General features: G+C 40.7%; 1 long non-coding RNA gene across 1 annotated transcript; it reads left to right on the plus strand.

Moving 5' to 3' along the window:
• The first annotated feature begins 779 nt into the window (after window positions 1–779).
• LOC142110331 (uncharacterized) lies at window positions 780–6200 on the plus strand. The gene is made up of 3 exons (XR_012680515.1): window positions 780–875; window positions 4480–4557; window positions 6020–6200. It is a non-coding gene; the product is annotated as an uncharacterized LOC142110331 (long non-coding RNA).
• The last annotated feature ends 5472 nt before the right edge of the window (window positions 6201–11672 follow it).

The raw sequence follows: 11672 nt of genomic DNA on the forward strand, positions 1-11672 counted from the left end.
AAGACAAATATTTAACATTCTCCTATTTTTTCTAAAATGTCACAATAATCTTCTGGGTTTTTCCCTCTTGTTACAATGTTTTTACAGTTTTGCAGACAAACCAGACAATGGGCAGCCAATGGGGTGATTCAGCGGAGGGACACAGAGAGGTATATAATGGTCCTATATACTGATAGGTCTCAGTATCACAGGAGAGAGAGGTGAGTCCATTATTTGTGTATATTCAGGGATTTGGGCCGGGTCTGTGTTATTGGGAATTAGCAGCTGGTATATTATTATTCTTGAACGTTGATCTTCTCTCTCATTCTTCTGTTCACTTAACTGAAATATTCCCAAACTGACCCTTCTCTCCATCCGTGATATCTGATCTTCTTCTAATCACATCACATAGTTAGTTACATGAGCGACCAGTCTAACACACGGGATTACTGGCTCCTCACCTACTGTATATCATATATATATATATATGTGTTCCCTGTACCATCTTCTTAATGTTTTTACCCTTGTAATAAGTTCCTGTCTCTTGTTATATTTAAACTGACAGCTGAATTATTTGGGCTACTTTGAAAGTGTCTCTGTCACCTACACACAGGGGAGGGCAGCGTTCTGTGTCCTAAACCAATGTCATGAACCATGAGACACACTCACTGGGGGCTGGTTAATCCATATATGAACATTGTGTGTAATCTACAGGTACATTGTAATCATTCAAAGGATCTATGGTAATAATATTATCTGATTTATCTTTTTTCCCTGAAGAATGAAGCTGTTTGTGCCGTTAGTTGTCCTGTTCCTGGTGTCTGTTGCCCATGGGACCCCCAGTGGTTGTAATCTCAATGACTTACTGTCCATCGACACTTACATTAGATCTGCTGGTAAGTAGTCAGTGTTTCCTCTTTATAGATCAATACACAACACGTCCCAGCATTGCACACATTAACCTTTCTAGGTATTTCCACCTTCACATCCGTGTAGCATATATTACAGGACACGTTCTGTCTCTGGGTATCTTCTGTTACTGTCCCAGTATATGAAGAGTCAGTGCGACAAGTCACATATAAGAACTACACAGAGTGTCTACCAGTAAATGTTACTTATTAGTTATTTCCAGCTTTCTGTTGGACGCTACTCATAGAGTCAGGTTAAGTATAATATGAAGTGTTGTCATATTGCAAATATTCACAAACAGATAAAATAAACAGTCAAAGAATCACAATCGCAGCACAATTTCCATTTTAGATTTAAACACATTCACAATTTACCTGAACAGAGAAATTAATCTGTCCCTAAAGAAGGAAATATTAGTAGTGAGAGAAATCCCTTATGACTATTAATAACTAATGCACTTATTAATAATCGGGGTATAAAACATACTTACCAACTTTACAATGTTGGTATCCGGGAGCCTGCGGGGGAGGTGGGCGTCATGGGGGGGCGGGCCTCCAAAATCCGTGTCATTTTGGACCCGCCCCCATGACGGCATGACGCAAAATGCGTCATTTGACAGAGGGGGCGGGGCCAAACGCCGCGATTCACCAGGAATCGCGGCGTTTGTGACCTAATTCTGCCCACTTCACTAGGAAGTGGGCAGATCCGGGATTTTGCCACACTCGCCCGGGAGTCCGGGAGACTCTCTCAAAATGCGGGAGTCTCCCGGACATTCCGGGAGAGTTGGCAAGTATGGTATAAAACAAGTTGGTGTTTTCACTTATTTAAGTCACATGAAATTCCCTGCACCCGGGATTACAAAATACAGCTGTTCTAAGAGGCATCTTTCTATACAACCTCCATAAACATTCATCTTGTACCAAGACAACTATGGACAGGGAGATCCCTCTATTACACTCAGTGCGTCCAAAGGACAAGTCTATGAAATGCGTCATGTAACCCACATTACGTGTCAATCTCTATAACACAAATCTATCAACCTAACCCCAATGTATAATAAGTAGAGACAGACTAATTAATCAGCCTTTGTCTTAGTTATAATCACACAAACAGAGATATAGTACAAAATATTTTATTTCACAAAGATAACTTATAGATCATGTAAATGTTACATACAAATCCTTACATACAGTACATATAATATAGTACAGTAGGTAATATAATATATTAGACAGTCACAAAGGCAGTTTACAGGTTACCCAGAAATACGGTTCCTTTTCTGCTCTGAATTAACTCTCAGGGGTATATTTACTAAACTGTGAGTTTGAAAAAGTGGAGATATTGCCTATAGCAACCAACCAGATTCTAGCTGTTATTTTGTAGAATTAGTGCAAATGATAACTAGAATCTGATTGGTTGCTATAGACAACATCTCCACTTTTTCAAACCTGCAGTTTAGTAAATATACCCCTCAATGTTAGACACATGTATCACTATACACTATTCAACGCACACCATAGGAGATATCTTAGACACATGACCGTAACAAGGGGTCTTCACCATGCACCAGAGGGGGAATGAATATCAGAGCGGTTCATTGTGAAGTAGGACAATGTTATTTATTTAACAAATAAAAATAACAATTTTCTTTTGGTTTTCTCTTTTTTGGGAAGATTTTGTACAGGGCATCTCTGTGGGTGGGGTATGGTTTCAGGAAATTATGGCAAGTGAGGGGTATGTTAGTGAGGGAGGCTGTGATAGGTAACCTGAGACACTATATGTAATTACATATCAGGCATTTTAAATAAGTGTTGCAATCAAATCTGACAATGAATCCGTAGGGGCCACAGGTGAGAGCTGGGGGCCACAGGTGGGAGCTGGGGGCCACAGGTGGGAGCTGGGGAGCCACTGGTGTACGGGATAGTAGGGAGTGAGGAGACATAAAGTGGGTGAGGTATTGTGGAAGGGAGTAAAGACGGCTGGAGTGGATTTCATTTTACAGTCAGGGACTGGTGGTGACTTAGGGTATTTCAGTGGGTGGGGGGATATCTGTGAGTAGCAGGGTAAGAGATTCTTCATTGATTGGTGGCAGAGAACTATTTCAGTGAGTAGCTGCTGTACTTGGTGAGGGGTGATTGTGGTAGGTCAGGTATAATGCCAGGACTTCATGTGTTTTAATGGTGAAACCGTAAGGAAGGCCACTCTACATGTGTTAATATCTAGATGTCATTAGGGGTGTCTTGGGACTTGATATAACACTGCATAGTATAGTGCAGCAATACCTTAGTGTAACGATATAGTGCAGTAACATCATTGTAGTAATATAACAGCATAAAGCCACCCCTTCCATATACATGAAGCAGCTCTTTCCTTTACAACAACTGTCCTAAATTCCCAAATATATCCTTTATAGTCCTTCCAATAGATCCATTGTCCCATAAATCCATTATAATCCTTCCCATATAATCTTTTTTCCAGATATCTTTCCAGATTTCTTTCCCATATCCTTGTATTAGGGAATTAGGGGAGGGGAGAAGTGAGAAAAAGGGGAAAGATAATTGCTCGTTTGCAGGGATTACAGTCTGAGAGAACGTGGAGTGCAAGGTCTGGACTTTATAAAGCCCAGTGCAGCGGTCCCATCCTCCTCCATGTCACATGTGTGTGCAGCGACATTCAGTGTATGAGGCTTTGAGGTCCAACAAGCTAAAGCCAAATGCAGAACATATAAGCTTTTTTCTTGGTGCTCTGTGTTGTTTTTATTGCTCTTGTGTCTCAAAAATCCATTCCAAATTTTGCTGAATGTCAGAATAGTTGTGTTTCAGTAGCTGTGCAACCATACTCACCCTGCTTCCTGAGCTGCTAATACGAATTCCACATTGCAGCTGATTTATCAGCTCTTGCAAGACTCATCACTGCTCACTACCTAGCTGCTGATTAGCCAACGGTCTCTGCTCATATGATTTCTACCCAGCAAGTCAACACTGGCTGCTGAAATGATTTCTACCCAGCAGCTGATCGGCCAGGACCTACATAAATACACTCATTGCCATTAATGCCTTGCTAGTGTTAAGTTTACCTAGGCTAGAACCTGTATCTTTATCCTAAATAGATTAGCGTATATTCTGCTGCTGTATTCACTGTGTTTGACCTTGGTTTTGTTTACTGGTCCTCGCTGTTGGATTTCTGCCTGCCCAGTGTGGTTCCTGGAAAAGCGGCTGCTAATGGGGATAAATATCCTGCGTCATAGGTTCTCTATAGGGGTTATCAGTTGCTGAGCAATTTCTTACCACATACTTTGATGGCAAATTGGGTGAGATCCGGTTGTTCAGCATCATAACAAGTGGCTGAATCACTGTCCAGTCAGGAGATGACCTCACACATGAACTTGCCCAACAACTAACTTGCTACGTTTCATTTTTGGACACTGACTTTGTTTTAAAGCCAAATATGGGATAATATTGGGCCAATTATGTCCATCGTATATAATGACTTCACTACTGTCCTCACCATCTCTTATATCAGACAGTGAATCCTGTAACAGAAAGTGCTATTATGAAATTAACAGATTTGTAACCTGTTATCATTTTATAGTAACTGCTGCCCTGGATACCGCCAAGATTTCATGCACTGACGTTAGTGCAAGAGGGGCTTTTGTTTCTTGTCCGGCCAGTAAGTAGTTTTAGATATTATTATTATTATTTTTATTATTATTATTATTAGTCACTTAAAAATACATTAATAGAATATTGTCATAGTCTCAGACATGGAGCTCGCAAAGAAAAATGGTTTCAAAGAAAATTTTCAAAACAATTATCAGCATTTTTACAGTATACAATACTCTACATGTATGATGATCAATACTCTACATGTATGATGATCAATACTCTACATGTATGATGATCAATACTCTACATGTATGATGATGTGGAGATTCCCCCATGACCACACTTTACCCATTAGTTTTACCAATGTACAGGAGGGAAACATCCTTCAAAAGAAGAGAAGTATTAGAACACGAGGACATGAACTGACACTGGGGGGAAGGAGGAAAAACTACTTCACAGAAAGGGTAGTGGGTAAGTGGAATAGATCCCATCAGAGGTGGTACAGGATAATACAGTAGAGCAATGTAAACATACTTGGGATAGACATAAGGATATCCTTACAAAGAACTAAGGATGTAAAAGGGTTTGAGGTTACCATAGGTTAAGAAATGGACAGACTAGATGGGCCAAGTGGTTCTTATCTGCTGACAAATTCTATGTTTCTATGTAGTCCTTCTGGGAGGATTCCATCCTCATCTGGATTCTCCTACATGAGTAATCTGACACTGTCTAATGGTCCCTCCATCTTTCACCATCTACAGCGGAGTGGGGGCTACAGATTACATAGTAACACAGTAACATAGTTGATGAGGTTGAAAAAAAGACACCAGTCCATCAAGTTCAACCTATTTTGGATCTCCTGCGATCCTGCACTTATATTTGAAATTGATCCAGATTAAGCAACCGCCAATCTGTTTCAATCGGAAAAAATCCCCCCAGACCTAATATTGTAGTATTATTTTATCCCTATATCCAGTACTATCCTTCATTTTAATTATCCCTGGATACACTTTTCTGCTAAAAATTTGTCTAACCCTTTTTTAAACATATCTATTGAATCTGCCATCACAACCTTCCCTGGCAGTGAATTCCATATCTTGATTGCCCTTACTGTAAAGAACCCCTTCCTTTGCTGGGTGTGAAACTACGTCTCCTCTAACCTTAGGGGGTGACCGCGTGTCCTGTGTATAGTCCTTGGGGTAAAAAGTTCCCATGAGAGTTCTCTGTATTGATCCCTAATATATTTGTACATAGTAATCATATCCCCCCCTAGATTCTTTGGCACTAATACAGACAGACTTTAACGCTGCAGCAATATACTGTAATAACAGCCTGCGGCTGGTCCGAGGGGTGGAAGATCTGACACAGAGTCAGCCAAGCAAGTGTCCATTCACATGGCCGACAGCAGCTGGGGATGGATTCCATGTTAATGACCAGATCTACTCAGGGAAAATGGGGATGGGAGGGTGTTATTATATTACAGTTATATAATAGCAGCACCACCTCCATATATTTCTCATCTTCAGGTTACATCGCTACGTCCTGTTCCTGTGGCTCAGCCTGCGGCTCGTGGGACATCCGGTCTGACACTACATGTCACTGTCAGTGCAACAACATTGACTGGACCTCGGCCCGATGCTGCAAGATAGCTTATAAATGAGGAGATGGAGGAAAGATCAACGTATTGTATTTGTTGTATCTATGACGCAATAAAACATAAATAAAGAACAATACAGGTTTATTATTTGCATTTTCTTAACAGCTTTGTATATTATCTGAGAACAGATCATGAACAATAAGCTGCAGCTTCTTCAGAGCTTGGAGGAGTCACTTTGTGTTCCTGGCACCAGATATTGGATTGTAAGCTCATCTGACAAGAGGAAATGATCTGTAAAGTTCAGCACTGTACACACTGTATAAGAAGCATTTAATGAACTATAAAAATAAAAAAAATCAGATACTGTCTGGAAGTAAATTTAACATGTAATGATCATCTCCACCACTGGAGGCAGCACTGACCAAATATATTCTTATATATTGCTTTTCATTGGTATATTTACTAAAGTGCGGGTTTGAAAAACTGGAGATGTTGCCTACAGCAACCAATCAGAGTCTACTTATCAATAATTTAGTACATTCTACAAAATGACAGCTAGAATCTGCCCTTTTTCAGACCTACACTTTAGTAAATATACTCTTCAGACAGCAAAAAATGTTAAATATTATACTTGGTAAAATAAGAAAATATGACAGGAGTCAAAATAAGATTGACCTGTCAGCTCTCGTCCTCACCAGCGTGAAACTACATAAAAATTTAAGGTATCATCATTTATTTATATAGAAACAAAGCCAGAGAAAAAAAAACAATGCAGTTAAAAATCAGATGCACTCACCTCCCAGGTATAGGGGTTTACATCTAGCAAGGGCTGGCTTGTGAGCCACACCCAAATGTGCCTTACATAGGCTTGATGGACAGCTGCTATCACAATAAAGCAACATTTTGAAGCAAAACCATAGAAAAAAAACAAGCCCGTGCTTGGTATATCCCATATTGTATACGGTACCATCTGCTTGGCAATAAGCCCGCGCTCGGTATATCCTATATTGTATGTGGTACCAGCTGCGTGGCAATATAAATGCCCATATATGTATACAAAACAAAAAGAAATTTTTCAGCGCTTATCCTTTAAACTGCATATCTATGTATGTCTAGCAAAATGAAAACATGTGGTATTAGTTCATATTTTGATCAAAACATTTAAGCCTGCATCCCAGCGGTTTTGTATACATATATGGGCATTTATATTGCCAAGCAGCTGGTACCATATACAATATGGGATATACCGAGTGCGGGCTTGTTGTTTTTTTTCTCTGGTTTTGTTTCAAAATATTGCCTTATTGTCATAGCAGCTGTCCATCAAGCCTGTTTAAGGAACATTTGAGTGTGGCTCACAAGCCAGCCCTTGCTAGATGTAAACCCCTATACCTGAGAAGTGAGTGCACCTGATTTTTAATTGCATTTTAACCGTGTTGAAAGCATATAGGTCAGTGTAGTATCAGTATATAATGAGGTGCTCTTGACGCTGGGATGCAGGCTTAAATGTTTTGATCAAAATATGAACTAATACCTCATATTTTTCTTTTGCTAGATACACACAGATATGCAGTATAAAGGATAAGTGCTGACAACTGTCTTTTTACTTATTTATATAGCACCACTATTTCTGAAGCACTGTAACTCACTCACATCAGTCCCTGCCCCATTGGAGCTTACAGTCTAAATTACCTAACATACATATACATAAAGAGAGAGAGACTAGGGTCAATTTGATAGCAGCCAATTAACCTACTAGTATATTTTTGGATTGTGGGAGGAAACCCACGCAAACACGGGGAGAATATAAAAACACCCCACAGATAAGGTCATGTTCAGGAATTGAACTTATGACCCCAGGGTTGTGAGGCAGAAGTGCTAACCACTGAGCCACCGTGCTGCCCCAAGTTTCAGTCTATATTGTTGTCACAACATACCAGCTCCCAACCTGAGGTGAAGGGACCTCATTTCTTGTGAGTTCTACCCTCACATTCATGTGATTAGTGATCCTGTCTGAAGAAGACATACAAAAGAGACTTTTTAAGGACAGATTTTTTTACATCCTTAATAAAGACGTTTGAAAATAATATATTATAAAATTGTCTACTTTCTAAGACTGATTATGGATTCTTCTATTTTTATCAAAATATGAAATTAGCTGTATCCTTCAACTATTAGGTAAATCATGAAATTAGCAAAAGTCCAGTACACAGTGTCCAGTAGACAGTGTCCAATAGACAGTGTCCAGTAGAAAGTGTCCAGTAGAAAGTGTCCAGTAGAAAGTGTCCAGTAGATAGTGTCCAGTAGATAGTGTCAGTAGATAGTGTCCAGTAGACAGTGTCCAGTACATAGTGTCCAGTAGACAGTGTCCAGTAGATAGTGTGGTTAGCTCATACAATTTGTGCCTGTGTGGAATAGTTTTTCTCTGACAAACAACAGCTCAAAGAAAATAAAGTTTTCATTACATGAAAATTACATGAAAAATAATGGTTGGGCTCAGTTACTTCCCAAATGTCTGTGCATCAGGGTTAGATTGGAGCGGATGAGAAGGAGAGAAGGTGGCAGGGAGGAGGTGAGTAAGATGTAAGGTAGACACACAGCAGGTAGATCAGTCAGTCGAGAGAGGGACCTTAACCATCTTGGAACCTCGTCTATGTTACGCCATTTAACGAAAGTTCATGGCAAAGTGTTGGGAAAAGCTGAAAGTTCTTCCCAAAAAATTACAAGCACTCCATCATCAGCTAAGACCCTCCGGTCACCGACATCCCAACGGCTACAAAATACACCCACCACATCATCCTCATCAATATCCTCAGTAGCGCTCGGAGTTAGCCCCGCATCCCACTTAAGGCTGGATGACTCCTGCACTATTATTGATTCCTCTGAAGAAAGCGTTAGTCCCACTGCTGCTGCTGCTGTTGCTGCTGCCGGGGGTGAATCGTCAGCCCAGAGGCAGGTCAAGAAAATGAGCAGTCCTACATTTCAGCAATTAACTGTGAAACAATCATTTGCTAGGGGAAGCAAATATGACAGCAGTCAACAAGTCGCCAAGCGAATCACAGACGCCATGGCTGCCATGTTAGTGTTAGATCTGCGTCCAATCTCCACAATAAACGCAGCTGGTTTTTCACAGTTAATTGAGGTTTCGTGTCCGCGTTACAGAATTCCATCGCAACACCATTTCTCCCGTAAAGCTATTCCACAACTATACCAAAAAGTGTGTACAAATTTAGAGATTGCGCTGAAAAATGCCATTCTGCCCACTGTCCATTTAACCACAGATATGTGGACAAGTGGAAGTGGCCAAACCAAAGACTATATGACTGTGACAGCCCACTGGGTTGGTCATTCACCTTCACCAGCAGGAACAGCAGCAGCATTTACACCACTACGTAACATTTGTCACAGGCAGGCCACTCTTTGTATCACCGGCTTCACTAACAGGCATACAGCTGACAATTTGTTACGCAAACTGAGAGATGTGATTGATACATGGCTTATACCACTTGGACTCTCCCCAGGGTATGTCATTTCTGATAATGCCAACAATATAGTGCGAGCATTTCAGCTGGGTGATTTCCAACACATTCCCTGTTTTGCTCACACCATCAACTTGGTGGTGCAGAGCTTCCTACGAAATAACCGTGAGGTGCAGGAGATGCTTTCGGTGGCCTGTAAAATTTCAGGCCATTTCAGGCATTCAGCCACAGCATGTAGGAGATTACAGCAGCTCCAAGAGCATTTTAACTTGCCCTGCCACCAACTTAAGCAAGAGGTGATAACTAGGTGGAATTCCACCCTGTACATGCTTCAGAGGATGGAGGAACAGCGCAAAGCCATCCAAGCATATTGCACAAGCCATGACATTGGGAAAGGAGGGGGGATGTATTTCACTCTTGCACAGTGGGGAATCCTTTCAGTGCTGTGCAAGGTGCTGAAACCATTTGAAGTTGTGACGTGTGAGGTGAGTGCAGACTCTGCTAGTTTGAGCCAAGTCATTCCTTTAATTAGACTATTGGAAAAGCAGCTTGAGAAAATGAAGGAGGAGCTGAAAGCAAGCAATTCAGCAAAGTATGTTGGCCTTGTCGATCAAGTACTTCATTCGCTTCACAATGATCCTCGAGTTATTAAGATCTTGAACTCGGATCAGTATGTTTTGGCCACTGTGCTTGATCCAAGGTTTAAGACCTTAAGTCTTTACTTGTAAATGAGCGAGATGTGAACTTTTGCAAGGAGCTGTTGCTCAGCAAGTTGGCCACTGAACTGGGCCTCGGCTTGACGACGTGTCCTCCTTTACTTTCTCAAGCCGCTGCTGCTCGTAAAAAATTTAATTTCCCAAAAAGAAGCAGGGAAGACACAGGGGGCAGACCAGAACAATTTAACATCTGGGCTGGTTTGAAAGATTTTTTTCAAAAAATGTGTCACTTTGCCCATAACTCCATCCAATACGAGTATAAACATGCAAAGGATGGTGGATGATTACTTTTAAGAGGTAATTGATATGGAAATGTCAGACAGTCACTTTCCTTACTGGGAAGAAAAGCAGGCCATTTGGAAACCCATGTACAAACTTGCTTTGCAATACTTAAGCTGCCCACCCTCCAGTGTGTACTCTGAACGAGTGTTCAGCACAGCAGGAAACTTAGTCAGTGATCGCCGTAGAAGGTTACTTCCCAAAAATGTGGAGAAAATGATGTTTATAAAAATGAACTATATCTTCCACGAGGAAGGCCTTCACCATCCAAGAACTGACTGTTCTCTAATGGCGGATTCAAGCGGCGATGAATTGATAGTCTGTGATGATGACGTACACACTGATGAGGGTGAGGATGAAGCTGAAGATGATGCCGATAACATCTTTTTAAAACTTTCTATGTAAGGTTAGGGTGCAATCTACCCCCAAAGAGGGAAGGGACTTGTGGCATTTCCATATCACGTACCGTCTTGAAAGGCTGCTGTTTGGGGAATTTCTCCTTAAGAGTAGGGTGTCATCGACAGAGTGACCCCAAACTGGCTTTGTCCATTTCTCCTAATATTGTACAGTCTATAACGGCTGAATTTTTTTGTATTTTCGACAAGTGGAGGGGGGCCTAGAGAGACAGAAACCAAACTGGCTTTGTCCATTTCTTTACATATTTAACTATAAGTGTAGGGTGTAATATACATCCAAAGACGATGGCTGCATTGCCAATATGCATAGATGGAGAGGAAGACAATCTGTTTTGTGTGTAGAATAAATGAAGGCCTACCAGGAATTAAACTGTTTTTTTGATAATTTATTAGCTTTACAATTAGATTACTTATCTATGAAACAGGTGGAGCACTAAATTGGGTTATTTATGCCCAATAAACATTGATTTTCCAACAAAATAGCAAAACAAAACCAAACAAAACCAAAACCAAAACACTACGGTAATTCAGATCCAAAACCGAATAGAAAACCAAAACACGGGGGTCAGTGACCATCTCTACTGATAATGAATCTGCAGGTCATTTTTTTGGATGCTTAAGAGGCTAAAACCCAGCAATTACCATTTATTTCTTAACAGAACAGCTTTTCTTTGAAACGGGTGGAAGTTTTCACC

This window comes from Mixophyes fleayi, chromosome 1 (assembly GCF_038048845.1).
Source record: "Mixophyes fleayi isolate aMixFle1 chromosome 1, aMixFle1.hap1, whole genome shotgun sequence".
NCBI classification, from domain to species: Eukaryota; Metazoa; Chordata; class Amphibia; order Anura; family Limnodynastidae; genus Mixophyes; species Mixophyes fleayi.